This window comes from Cucurbita maxima, unplaced genomic scaffold (assembly GCF_002738345.1).
Source record: "Cucurbita maxima cultivar Rimu unplaced genomic scaffold, Cmax_1.0 Cma_Scf00073, whole genome shotgun sequence".
Classification (NCBI taxonomy): domain Eukaryota; kingdom Viridiplantae; phylum Streptophyta; class Magnoliopsida; order Cucurbitales; family Cucurbitaceae; genus Cucurbita; species Cucurbita maxima.
The window spans coordinates 386,335-400,913 of record NW_019272089.1 but is presented as its reverse complement, the minus strand read 5'-3'; the positions used below and the strand labels follow the sequence as shown (position 1 = coordinate 400,913).

Genomic DNA, 14,579 nt, shown 5'->3' with positions numbered 1-14,579 from the left:
TTAAACATTTTTTTCTTCTACCTCATCTCAAAATTCGTTCTCTAAGATCCCCAATAAAATCTCGGAAGATCAAAAAAGGGAAAAATTTAGGTTTTAAGTTTCTCGTCCGGGGTTTGGGTGTTACACATTATGTACATATCATATCATTTTTCATATCGTTTCAGATATGATTCATCATTCATATCATTTTTCATATCGTTTCAGATATGATTCATCATTCATATCATATCGTTTCTCATTCTTCAGTTCTGAAATAATACATAATTCTAACGGGGTTATATTTCATGCCATTTATCGTAATTTCATGTCATCCATATCATGCTGTATACACACCATTTAAGAGGCCTAACATAACGTTCTATTCTTTTAACATAACATTTCATCATATATACATAATACCATGACATATTGCATCACAATGTATCATATCATAAACAAGTCATAACGTAAACACTTCGTAGTCATATCGTCTTCTAAATTATCATAGCCTTAACGTTCTTATACCTATCACAGACATATCATCACAAGAACGTAACCTAACGCTATCGTTCTATCAACCTATCACAAACCTATCCCTTTCTACCCGTAACCTAACCGTATTCTTCCATCAATCTCTCTTATCCATATCACTCCGGTATGTAACCTAACCTTAACGTTTCATGAATGTATTTTACTCCTATCGTTACATTTCGTTTTGTGCATCCTTCTCGTATCCTATCTCAAACATATTCTTGAACACATCGTACCATAATTATTATCATATAATTCACATATTATAACATATACATAACATATAAGAAGCATATCGATCCACAAACAATTCACACATATCAATATATTTGACACGTGCAGAACCACGGGGCACGTGTCAACATCAAATATAACCATGCCGATAGTAAGGTCACTTACCTGGCTAGCTTAAGTCGTTGTCACGAATATATCTTTAATTATTTGTTTATTTGTTTATTTATTTTTAGGCTATTACACAATACCTCCTCGGAGTCAAATTTGTAGTCAAGACAGACAACAGCTCCATATGTCAGAGTCAAATTTGTAGTCAAGACTGACAACAGCTTCATATGTCACTTCTTTAATCAACTCAAGTTATCGTCAAAGAAAGCGCATTGGCAGGAATGTGTGACCGAATTTGACTTCCAGTTCGAACACAGGCAAGGTGAAGCAAACCAAGCTGCGGACGCTCTAAGTCGAAAGAGCGAGCATGCGGCTCTGTGCATGTTAGCTCATCTACAAGCAAGTAAGTTGAGTGGAACAATACGGGAAAGTATCGAGGAACATCTAGCCAAAGGCCCGGCCACTCAGGCCATCATGCAGTTATCCAGAGAGGGGAAGACTCGCCAGTTTTGGGTCGAAGACAATTTACTCTTCACCAAAGGAAATTGTCTCTACGTCCCCTGTTCGGGGAACTTGAGGAGACTCCTACTAAAAGAATGCCACAACACACATGGGCGGGCCACAACGAATGGAAGAGAACCTATACCCTCCAAAAAGGGGTACTATTGGTCGAACCTCCACAACAATGTAATATAGTTCACAAAGACCGGTCTTATCTGCCAACAAGACAAGGTTGAACGAAACAAAATTGCGGAACTACTAGAACCTCTACCAGTCCTGTCCCGACATGAACAGAAGTTCATGGTTAGCTCAGGATTAAGATCGAGTTACCTAGGTCATCGAATGAAAAGAAAATCAGTCTCAATAGTAAACGACATTATAAAGAGAGAGTGATTTTCTTCATGGTCCGATCTTATGCAATACTCATTGCATAGGACGCCCCCACTCACATGTCTCCACATGTACAATTTAGTGATCACATTATTTATATCATATACAAAAGTGGGCCACATCCATAGTGTTCCCAAAATAAGGTACTCAGCCTTATCCTTATACTATAGATCATTTTGACTATATACTTTAACTTGATCCACTTTTATGTCTCTACATATAGTTCAAGTAATCATACTATAGCCAGAGTGTTCTTAGTTTATTGAATTTAGATTAATAATCGTAAGGTTCACTTTATTCAATAACAATCTTTACTGAATAAACATCAATAATAACTTTATTGAAACTAGAATATGTCTTTGTTTACAAACTATGAGTTTTAGAACATAAAACCCAACAGATTTCTCACACAAGTTCTGTGGACCAAAATCTTGGAGGGGGCATGTATTAATCAGTCGGGAATGTGTTGACGACTTGAAGACAACTCAGATTATAGAGTTTGAAGAAATAAGATGGTTGACAGGGACTTCAACTAATTATGTTGGGGGAGGATGTCACAGTCATGCTTGGAAACGTAAGAAGCCTTGAGTGTAATATTCGGACTTTGTTGCTTGGAACGTCGATTTTTCGTCGAGATGAGGGTGATAAGGAGGGAGATGGCGGTTTCTCACACAAGTTCGGTGGACCAAAATCTTGGAGGTTGCACGAAGAAATCAGTCGGGAATGTGCTGACGACTTGAAGATAGTCGCACCTCAGATTTGTAGAGTTCGAAGAAAGGGACTTCAACTAATTAAATTGGGGGGAGGATGTCATAGGAGGATGTCACAGTCATGCTTGTATCTTAATAAGTTATGTATGAACTTTTTATTTTGAAATAATATAAACATGTCGTCTAATATGTTTTAAATTCTGTTTGTTTTATTTCGTGAATATTTTGCTTGTCTGTTTAGAGTTATCAAGTCTCAATCCTTATACACGTGACCAAAGGTCTTATTCTAAGTTCTAGGTGGAAGGCTCTTGTTGTTCACAGACTTGGGAGCATACGTAGCGATAACCAATGTCCGATGTTGAGGTGCTACCTCAAAGAACTCTCTCTTAGGTGGGCCCGTCCCACAGGTCACGTAGTCACCTAAGGTTGTGCTGTACGTGCTTGCTTCACTGACTACCCCAAAGATCAATGCCCACCCATAGGATGGATCCATTGTGCAGGGTAATCAAATCAAACTTTCTTCTTGTGATTATCTCGATACTCTCTAGGAAGAACTAAGAGAAGAGTTCTTGCATTAAGCTCTCCCAAGTGTCCACAATACATCAACCATCTTGAATGTTGATGTACTTGGATCTCCACCAAAACTTTGCATCATCGACTAGATGAATTTTTGCCAATGTAATTTTCACTTCTTATGCTACGACATTTTTGGCTTGAAAGTTCTATTTGAGGTCAAAGATAAAGTTCTCTAGAGCCTTGACATCTCGAACCCCATAAAAAGGCTTGGGTACGGAACCTTTATCTAGTTGAATTGGACTACAACTTAAACTGGGGTTTGATTCTCCACTTCTCTCATGGTGAGGACTTGTCTAGTGCACAAATCCGCCACTTCATCTCTAACCACTTCAAAAGCTACTCTCAAAATTTTAGATATTTTTAGACAATCTGAACGATCGCTTGTTGAGTATTGTCTAAGCCCTTGATATGTTCTTCCATCCAAGCAATAGAGCCCATCGAGCTATCCCCACTTGAGCCACTAGCACTTGTGGCATTGACTTTTGGGGCCTTGACCCTAACCATTAATACATGGACATTAGTTTCTCAAGGCAACCTACCAGCTTTAGTGAAAATAAAATTTATGCGAACTTTTAAAAGCCCCAATTCATCCGGAATTTCAGTTAGGTAGAGTAACTAATTTTTCATCTCTACCAATTGATTAGTCTGGGACTTGCCCAGTTCTTTTGCAGCTGACATATTTGTGTCCTACGATTTAAGGAGCCAACTTCGCTTTGATACTACTTATCACAATCGCACTATTGTGGCAGCGGGATAGCGATTATGCAACACTTATTGTAACCCGGTGAACAAGTCATTCATATGAAAATCACAAGTCAAATACAATTCAGACGTTTGATTGAACCTTGGCCATGTTTGAAAGAAAGTGTTTTAGAAATCGTGAGGAAGGAAATGCATTGATCTTTTTTTTTATCTTTTTTTTTTAAAAAAAAACAATAGTATAGGCTAAAAGAAAATAAGCAACAACCACAACTTTGATAGCATATAACCTGAATAGTAAGAATTGATGACTAGTCACATATCTTATAGTACATTTTGAGGCATTTTAGCCCTGACGGGTGTAGACATGATTTTGTTGACAGGTCATACACCCCGGTACTAACACAACAATAACAGTAAATGCCTATCTAACTTGAAAGTAAGTAAAGGAGTTTGGAATGGGCATGCGGTTGTGGACAGACACGTCATGAACAAGCATGATTGGGACATCTGACACGCGACCGTAGGCAATACGCCTTGGACAAGCATGACCGTGACTGCCTGCAGCTTGACTTAAGCTCACCTCGGCTTGACAAGGTATGTAAGTTGTAAGGTTAGTAGGCGTGATCTCACTCCTTATGTAAATTATATGCATATGTCAATTACCGTCTTTTAAACTAATTAGGATACAATTGGTTACAATACCTAATAACTTGGAGTCTATTGCAGGATGATAGATTATGGATCCTAAAACCTGAAGTGGTACTATACGAAATGGTAGAGCAGGTAGAGCCTTGACTGAGACCGACTCTGCTCAACTTCCTTATAAGGAAAGGCATGCTAAGAAAAAGTGTTGGAATAAGTAGATACCATGATGCTACAATTTTATGATCTAGGCATCTCAAATAAACTAGGGTAACATAAACAATGGAGAAAATGTCAGAATATCTAGGTGGTCGAGAGTGTTAAGATTTATGCCCTAAAGCCTCGTAATTAATTGTTTAATTTTAATAATAACTTTGATTATTTTATTTAAAGTTTAATATTATCCCACATGTGATTGACATACAAGAGGATCATGTTTAAGATTATCTATAGTATATGGATAAAAGTTTGCCGATGCTAAACAACTAGAAGGTTCAACCACACCAAAGGTAGTTCCTTCAGCATTTTTACATGAAGCTTTAGTGATGTGATTCTCGTAAGTTAGCTTTATGTCTATCAAGCTTAATCTAGTGCAATGATTTGTTGGACTACAATCAATAGCTATTTCAGTGGCTGAAGTTCCCTTGATGTCTTTGTATGTTACTTCGCTAACTTTAACTTCAGAATCCTATTAAAATAAAGAAGAACAATGAAACTATATTCTAAAACCAAATATAAATTAGGAATTAAATAATAAGATATAAATCAAGCATAGTCTTAGATTTTCTAGATAGTATATTATAAGTTAGAGCAATTATCTCCAATGATATTAGATATTTTGGATAAATTAAAAAATAAAATCATAAAAGCTTCATACCACTTTAAGACATCAAAAGTAATAGCATCCCTAAATTATTACCTATAAAAGTAATTTAATGTACCAAAAAATAATACTAATAATTTAACACCCATCTTAAACACAAACAAATTTCAAACCATTAAAGATAAAATAAATCAATTATTTATAAAATTTAAAATTTAAATTGTATTCATCAAATTTAAGTTTAAATATAATTAGAAAAAAATTAACAATGTATGAGATTAATGAGGAAATATACTTGACCAGGACAGTCTTTGAGATGTGGACAATAATTTTGATCAATTATGATTGGGTTTTTCACATTATCCATAATAATGTGTTGAAAATGAACGTTGGTAGCGAATCCATTGCTTGGTCTTCCCCAAGACTTAATCCTTACTCCATTCCGAGTCCTTGTGAATGTAGATGATTTCACTGTAACGTTATGCACTCCATCCTCCTCAGCCTCCATCCCTAAGCTCCCAATGCTACAAACACATTCAACAAAATATCAAATGTTTTCTAACCTTTAATTTCCTCACTCTAACCTAATATATGATATAACTATTTTTATCCAAAATAATTTTAAAATAATTTAAATCATTTTTCTCAGGTTCAAAATAACTTTAGAATATATTTTAACCATTCAAATTTAATTTAAGGATTAGATTATCTTCTCAATATTAATGTGACAAATTTATTTAAACCCTTTAAAAAACATTTCTAAACATGTTCATCCTAATCTATCTCTAGTTACATGATTCCATGTCCAGGTCCACATGTAATACTTTCGATCCACATGTTGGATGTGCCTGGACCGATGGAGATGCAGTCGTCACCGTTTCTAATGTTTGAGTTGAGGATGGTCACATCTGATGATTGTCGCACATGGATGCCATCAGTGTTTGGACTATCGCATGCAGCCAAGACATTCACTCTTGTCATATGCACGTTTTGGCACCGATTCATTACAATGCTGAACAATTGGCTGTTAATTGAAGATAATCCATTGATGTTCACATTCTTTCCATCATTTATTTGAAGACCCTATCAATTCAAAACAATCAAAAGCCAGAATTAGTAAAAATTTAAAATAATATTGTAATTAATCTGGTCATTTCATTCAACTTTGAGTTAAAGAAAAAATTTCAAATTTTTTTATATGGAGCCAACTCAAATTCTGCATACCCGAGCTCCAATGGGGCAATTCTTCCCTGAGTGTTTACAATTCCACAAGAGAGTTCCTTGCCCATCAATAATACCGCCAGTAATGGAAAACCCATTTATGTGATTAAACAAAATCCAAGAACTAGAATTAGCTAAAACTTGAATGTTTGAGGAAGCCACAAGAGTTCCATCAATGAGAACAGTAATAGCATTGTTCTTACTAGGCCCATTAAATCTCACACTTCGAACGAAGAATATACTCCCGGGAACGTAAATAGTGGCTGGTTCAGATGAGTCACAGGCCTTAGCTCATGCCATTTGAAGCACAGGCGAGGCATCGGTCTTTTCATCGCGCTTAGCTCCGAAAGTAACAATATTGAATGTTAATTTAGCAGCTGAGGCATGGTTAAAAAACAAAAGTAGAAGGGAAAGAAAAACATGTAAGATTAGAAGAAGAGACAAAGAAAACTTAATGATACAAGTGTTCATGATAAGCATGAGAGAGAGAAAAAGGAAGCAAGTGATAGGATAATAGAAGAGGTGTGAAGTGATATTTATAGGTTAATGCTTACCCTTCTAACTCTAATTTTAACTTATCTGTCTCGTGTACTATTTTATTATTGTTATGTTTAACCATTATTGTTTTTATATGGTTTAACCATTTTTAATTAGACATGTTATGTATGTAAATTTAATTTTTAAATTTAAATCTATTATATAAGATAAGACACTAATTGTCATTTTAATGATTGATCTCTCATTTTTAAAATTATTAAATAAAAAAAAAGTTTATTTGTCAATATAATTTTTGTTTTAACTTGAAAAGGGATAGGAAGATTTTAACTAAAAAAAACCCTAATTTTTCCAACTGATTATGGATGTTTAATTAATTGTTTGGGTCACCTGAAGAATTATGCAATGTAACATTATGTGTTTCATTGGCTTCTCAACGTCCTACTATAATAATAAAAGTTCCTAATACTTTTAGGTGTTCATATTTTTAGATACGGATTCTATATTATAATAAAAATAATAAAGAGATAGAATCGACAAAACGCTATTATTTATTTTTCAGTCTTTTTTATCATGTCATTGTTAGTGATGTAATAGAATGTTGGTGACTTTTTATTTGCAAAGATGTCACAAATAATGAGAGACAGAATTATTTGTCGTATTTGTAACTATCCAATAAATTTACAAATGCATCACACAAAGAAATAATTTACAAATGTTACATTTTTGGAAGTCTTAAAGTCTATAAATAATATGTTGTTTTTATATCTATCAACAATTCTTTTTTATCATTTATAGACTTTTTTTTTTTAATGCTCGCTTAATGATAGATTTGTATCACTATGATAGACATCTCTTTTCTCCTTTGATTAAATTGAACCCAATTATCACTATGATAGGTTCTTTCCTTTTATCACTTTTATTTTTGTAAAAATCATTGAACCACACTAGAAGTAGTTGAAAGTTTGTAAACTAGACTTAGATCCTTTTAAATTAATGAACTAAAATCTAATTGGTGTAGAGCCCGCAAATCTACCAGGGATGGAGGGAGAGAGAGATCGATGAAAATGTAAAATAAGTGAGGGTTGAGAGAGAGATATCTTATGAATAGAAAGATTGGGCGTCTTAAGCAACTATTAGGACTTACATATAGCCTGGATAGGAAGAATTGAAAACTTGTCACATCCCCCTATAGTACATTTTGAGGCATTTTGATCCTGGTAGGTATAAATATGATTTTGGTGAACGGTCATACACCTTCGAATTGACATAATAGAAATGATAAAGACCTAACTCTGTGAAAACAAGTAAAAGGGGTTTGGAACGAGCATGAGACCACAGACAACACGCCTTGGACAAACATGACAGTGACATCTAGAATGCGACTATAGGTAATAGACCTTTGACAAGCATGCTTGTGATATTCTCCTCCAATCAATTGGTTGACGTCTTTATCAACTAACTCTTCACGAACTAAGCAATGTAGAATGAGGCTGACTTTAGCTCTCTCGAAGCGTTTCCAACCGATCTCAGCATTGTGATATAAGAAATTTTATAAGTCTTTTCTTGATCGGTTAATGTGTCGTATCATTCAACCATACTCTCTTCTACTTTCTTTGTAATGAGATTCTTCATCATGGTAGGAGGTCGTGTTGCCGCATTGTTTTTGGTGTTTTCTTGATTGGGATATGTTTCAAGTTTATGACGTGGATAACATAACTAGTTCTCATCCATGGGAGCAATCGGTTCCTACATGATGCCTTCCATACCTTCTACATGACTTTGACTGGTCTTTTCGCATCAACTACTTATTCTTATTGCTTTGGAATCGAAGTTGATCGTATCTCAGCATGATTAGAACTTTGTCTTCACTTCCAAACTTTTTGAAACTTGTGTTTCCGACTCGTTATTTTCTTCATTCGTTTGGATGTTTTTTTTTTTTTTTTTTTAATTAGACACTAGTTCCTTTGGAGATTTGTCTCCACCTTTTGGTGGAGGTATTCGCTTGGACTTCTCCCCAGTATTCGAGTGATCACTAACAAATTCGACATTCAACAAGTCATTTAACTATTTATGAATTTTAGCTAGCTCCAGTTGAGACATATGACACATATTTGTAATAGACAATCTCATTTCTAATACTAAATCAATTTTAAATCTATCACTCTAGGTGGGGAAGCCTTATGTTGTGATGTTTTCCTTTAGTGACTACAAGGTTTCTATTTGAATTTACTCACTCGAGGCCTCCTCTTCAATAATGGGAATGATGATGAATGTGGATTTATCATGGGTAAGATTGAGTCTCAATTATAACATCAATATCATCTTCACCCTTTTGGTTATCAGGCATGGATCTGAATGATCGTGTTGTTTGACCTCATAACCACTAAGCATTTTGTTTGTGGCATGGAAATGACCTTGCCTTTAAGAAAAAATATCTATCCCTAACACGGCATTGAAATCATTCATCTTGATTGAAATTCTCTTTGCAACTTTTGAGATAGATAAGGCTACAAAATTACGAAATTGACAGTTTCATCGTTCCAGTGTCTTCATGCTAGAGAGTGTTCAAGCGTTTTTCTTTGGTCTCTATCATGAAGTTGTGGATTACTCTAGAATTGATCATTCTCCTCTTGGTCGATCTATGGTTAACCAAGACCTCAATGTACATAAAACCTCATTCTATTGGCTCTTTTGTCTCTCCCACTCTCTTTCGCAAAGCAAATAGTACTTCAAGGTCCTCATTGCATGGGTTTTTGACGCTTTGGCTTGGAAGGCATGTGGAGCCAGCCTTTGTGGGTATTCAGATTCTAAATAGGGCACCTTGCATATGAAGCAAACTAGGGCCCATGTTTGTAGTTTTTTTTGGTTATGAAGTTTTTGTCATGGATATCTACCTCTCTTTGGGAGGATTCATAGTCACATCCTCTAGCTTCAAGTCTACTCCCTTCATTAGGGTTTATGTCCTAAAGTCTTGTAATTAATTATTTAACAATTATTTTATTTATAATTTAATATTCTCCACGGCATGAAAATTTCAAGGTGTCACAACTTGAATTTTGAGTCATCGAAACCCAAATCAAGACTAAAAAATAAAAGCGAAAATAAATAAAAATAAAATAAAATAATAAAATGAAGTAAAACTAAAATTAAAATTAGTCCAACAATACCACAATAAAATTATAAAATTAAATACAACTAAAAGACAACCTTGTTTAAATTTATTACAAATGGGGACATGGATTTGGGATATAATTATAAAATGTAATACAAAGACTAGAAAAATAGAACAATAGCTTGGGAACACCTACAAAATAAGAGGGGAAAGGGGTGAGTAAATAAATATAACCAGTAAGCAACCTATTTGTAGGCTCTCATCGCATCCTCGACCTAGTTTGTAATCATGAGTTTTACTCTAGGCTCTAGGTGGAGATCTCTTGTTGTTCATAAACTTGGGAGAATACACAGCGGTAACCGGTGTCCAATGTTTAGGTGATACCTCACAGAACTCTCTCTAATAGGTGGGGACAACATGGTGAGTGCTAGCATGCTCATCACCCATGAGAGGTACCTGGGAAACTCGGTTCCATCTCTTTGAGTCTGGTTCGGTCGGGAGCATTAGGGCTACACTCTTTGATCGACTCTAACGATTCTAATGTGCTCAGACTACTAGAGGCATTCCATCCTAGGTCATTGTGTACGAAAACTGACGCTCACAACATCTTATTCTGTTTCTTCTACTTATACTCTACATGGAGAATCACCCATTCAATCACCTTGAGTTATTGTATGGTAAATCATGCATATGGCCCACATATGTTCTACGGGGTGATAGTATCCATCGAGAACCAAAAGGCCATAGATACAAATTCTCATCTTTTGCTTCACCTATGTATCAATAATAGAAGAAGAGTCCATTGCATCATGCAAAGATTGTTTAAGTTATGTCAGTAACAAGGGTGACTAATCTCATGCTTATCCAATCGTCCTGAATTTATCCACCTAGGTTTTGTTTTTCTAACAAGCATGTGTTACCAAACAATTCCTACAAGTATTACTTTCTAAAATTCATGTGGTTACTTACATGACTACCATGTGACTTCCTAAGCTAGTTTTTTTTTTGTGTGTTAGGAGCTCCAAAATTTCATAAATTTCTTTGGTAGGTCCGAATACAAGTAAAATTAAGGTAAGTATTGAAATCAAAACGAAAAAATAGACAAACGAGCCAAAAAGGAGGAACTCACGCACCTTCATGCAGGCAATGGTGTAGAATACACACGCCTATACGCATGACTAGCAACATGCGTCTAGATAGCATAATTGTGCCTATCGCTCGACACATGGTGCTCCAGAAGTGACGCGACTAAACCGGTTTGGCATAACTATTGGCTCGGGTTACAGGTCTTAGACTAGGTCGCATGCGGGTTGCTAAGTTGGATGCGGACTAGAGTCAAATGCGAGTTAGACTACCTAGAATGCGTAACCTCATTGGTTGGCTGATACGCGACCCTCTCACCATATGACACATGTTCATTCCTCGTCCAAATGCACAAACCGCCTACTTACGCGACACGTATTCCTCGAATATGAAGGAATCGAACGCTAAAAGATATTGCGGATTGTGACATTCTCTACTACTTAATTTAGTCATAGTCCTCGATGAATTTCTCGAGGCACATTCGCTCTGCTGATTGTGAAATTCTCCCCCACTCAATCTCGGCATCGTCCCAATGACGATCCGAACTCTCTGACTATTGACTACTCGACTCACTGGAATTGGTTGTGTTTCCAAAAAGTATAAAATTGTGAAATTCTTGCTAACATCTTCCGCCAACTTGGGGACAAGTTCGAGTCGATGCTTCTGACTTCTCTTTTGTCGTGTTGCACCACATAATGACTCTTGAGTTGGTCAGTTGTTGGGTGAACTTGCCTCAACTTTGACTTGGTACCACTATCTACGACTATCCCCCTTCGGACCTATTTCTGTTGTTCGCCCATCTTCGACTCGGCCACCGAGACTCACAACGTAGACGTGGCTATTCAATGTTTGCCACAGCTGTGGGTGAGGCTGACCCTCTCTGCAGACACTCACAAGACGGCTATGGACTTAAAAGGGGCACTTTGGCCTATTGTGGCCACCTTGGCCTCAATGTATGTGTCCTCGAAATTACACAAACTAGTGCACCCCTCGGGGTGGGGCTCGCAAGCCTTGCCGAAACACTCTTTTGTCGCAACCACTTCTTCTATTGAGCAAAGTCAAAACTTTTTGACAGTCTCTTCAGTTGTTGGCGCTGTCTTTCGGCCAACTCTTTGTACTTTGCCACCTTCGTGTGGCTATTGTTGTACTTGAACTTCTAGCTTGATGCTTACTTTTCGAGCGGATATTGGTCTTGACATCTTTTGTGGAGTCATCCACCTTGAGGTGGTGGCTCAAGAAATACACGTGTGCTCGTATGTCCTAGCACTTTTACGGGGTGAGAGACTTATTGATGTTGCTCTCCCCCGCTTGAACTCGGCTGCCTCTTTGCAGCAAGGTCATCCCCCCATAAGGACTTACATTGTATACAACTTTTGCACTTGACTGACGCTTGTCTTTTCTCGACTCTCGGCTTCTTTTCTTGCAACCACTGACATTATTCCTCTGATGTGAATGGTTCTTTGGAAGGCACTGTCATGACGCTTTCTGTTTTATCTGTCTTGTCCACTTAGGAACTACAAGCTCTCGTCAAGTGAGCTTAGTTTTGCTTGACGGGTAGATCTCCCCATATTGAGGTGTCGACACACGACAGAACTTCGGGTAGTCTTGGCTTAAACCCCTAACTTATTATAATTCTAATCGACAACTGTCCTGTCCACTTTGGCACTCTTAACACACTTGCAAGGTCTTCGATCAACTCTTAGGTTCATTTCTCTTGAATGTCTTGCCCAACTAGACGCACAAAGTGTGACTTTGATATCAACTGTCACGGTCCTACATTTTTTACCGTACGGTGTCGTGATCCCGACACGCTCACAACTAGCCTTGAGGGGAATTAAACCCCATATCTATTTTTTGCCCAGACTTTGTAGCTTCGTCGGACCTTAGGCGAGGTTTGTCTTCGCTAATCAAACATCTCTTGTGCGGAATTCAAGCTTTTTCAACCACGCATGCCGCCTGCGCGTGCATGTTCAATCGTCTGCGACACATCCGACTTGCCTCTACGCTAGGCCAAGACATTCAGCTCGACCTGGGCTCTGCTCGGGCCAAGGTCTCTCAATACAACGTTGCATCTCATCTAGCCATCTCGATCTCCATCAACAGGGTCCATATGTCTTGACGCCATCCCAAGTCTTGGGATGTTTTCGGCCATCATAACTCGCTTGGTCATGCCATCGAGAATGGGCCCGCGTGTCGTTCAGAGCAAGAAAAGGAGTGTGGCATCCTATGGATACGATTAAACAAGGAGCTGGTCAAGGTTGAGAGTGGACTTTGGAGCAGGTGCCATACATAAGCTTCACTTGTCGTCCTCCACACCTTCTTGTTTTAAATGTTTTGTGTTCGTTCCTTATTTTGTATTTTAATTGTTAAGTTGTATCTTAATAAGTTATGCCGTATAGTATATTTTAAATTATGTTTGTTTTATTTTGTGAATATTTTGCTCATCTTTTTAAAGTCATTGAGTCCCAATCCTTACACACATGGCCACAGGTTTTACTCTAGGCTCTAGGTGGAAGGCTCTTGTTGTTCACAGACTTAAGAGCATACGTAGTGATAACCAGTGTCCGATGTTGAGGTGCTAACTTAAAGAACTCTCTCTAATAGGTGGGGACAACATGGTGATTGCTAGTCTGCTCATCATCCATGTAAGGTACCTGACGAATCCATCCCATAGGCCACGTAGTCACCTAAGGTTGTGGTGTACGTGCTTGCTTCACTAACTACCCAAAAGATCAATGTCCACCCATAGGATGGATCCATTCTGCAAGGTAATCAAATCAAACTTTATTTTGTGATTATCTCAACACTCTCTAGGAAGAACTAAGAGAGAGTTCTTGTATTAAACTCTCCCAAGTGTCCACAGTACATAATGTGATGTACTTGGATCTCCACCAAAACTTTGCATCATCGGCTAAATGAATTCTTGCCAATGTGACGTTCACTTCTTACACTATGACATTTTTGGCTTGAAAGTATTGTTCGAGGTCAAAGATAAAATTCTCTAGAGCCTTGGCATCTCGAACCCCATAAAAAGGCTTCGGCTCCGGAACCTCTATCTAGTTGAATTGGACTACAACTTAAACTTGGATTTGATTCTCTACTTCTCTCATGGTGAGGACTTGTCTAGCGCTCAAATCGGCCACTTCATCCCTAATCACTCCAAAGGCTACTCTCAAAATTTTAGATATTTTTTAGACAATCTGAATGATCGCTTCGATATGTTCTTCCATCCAAGTAACAAAGCCCGTCGAGTTATCCCCACGCTTGAGGCACTAGAAGTTGTGGCATCGTCTTTTGGGGCCTTGACCCTAACCATTAATACATGGACATTAGTTTCTCAAGGCGACCTGCCAGCTCGTTGATCCTATGGGCTTTAGCGAAAATAAAATTCATGTGAGATTTTAAAAGCCCCATTTCATCAGCACTTAGGTAGAGTAACTAATTTTCGATCTCTACCAATTGATTAGTC

The 14,579-nt window shown here is 37.3% G+C and overlaps 1 pseudogene; it reads right to left on the bottom strand.

Annotated features, from left to right (window-relative positions):
- Nucleotides 1-4,773: 4,773 nt before the first annotated feature.
- LOC111472454 lies at nt 4,774-13,870 on the bottom strand (annotated as a pseudogene).
- Between the last annotated feature and the right edge of the window lie 709 nt (nt 13,871-14,579).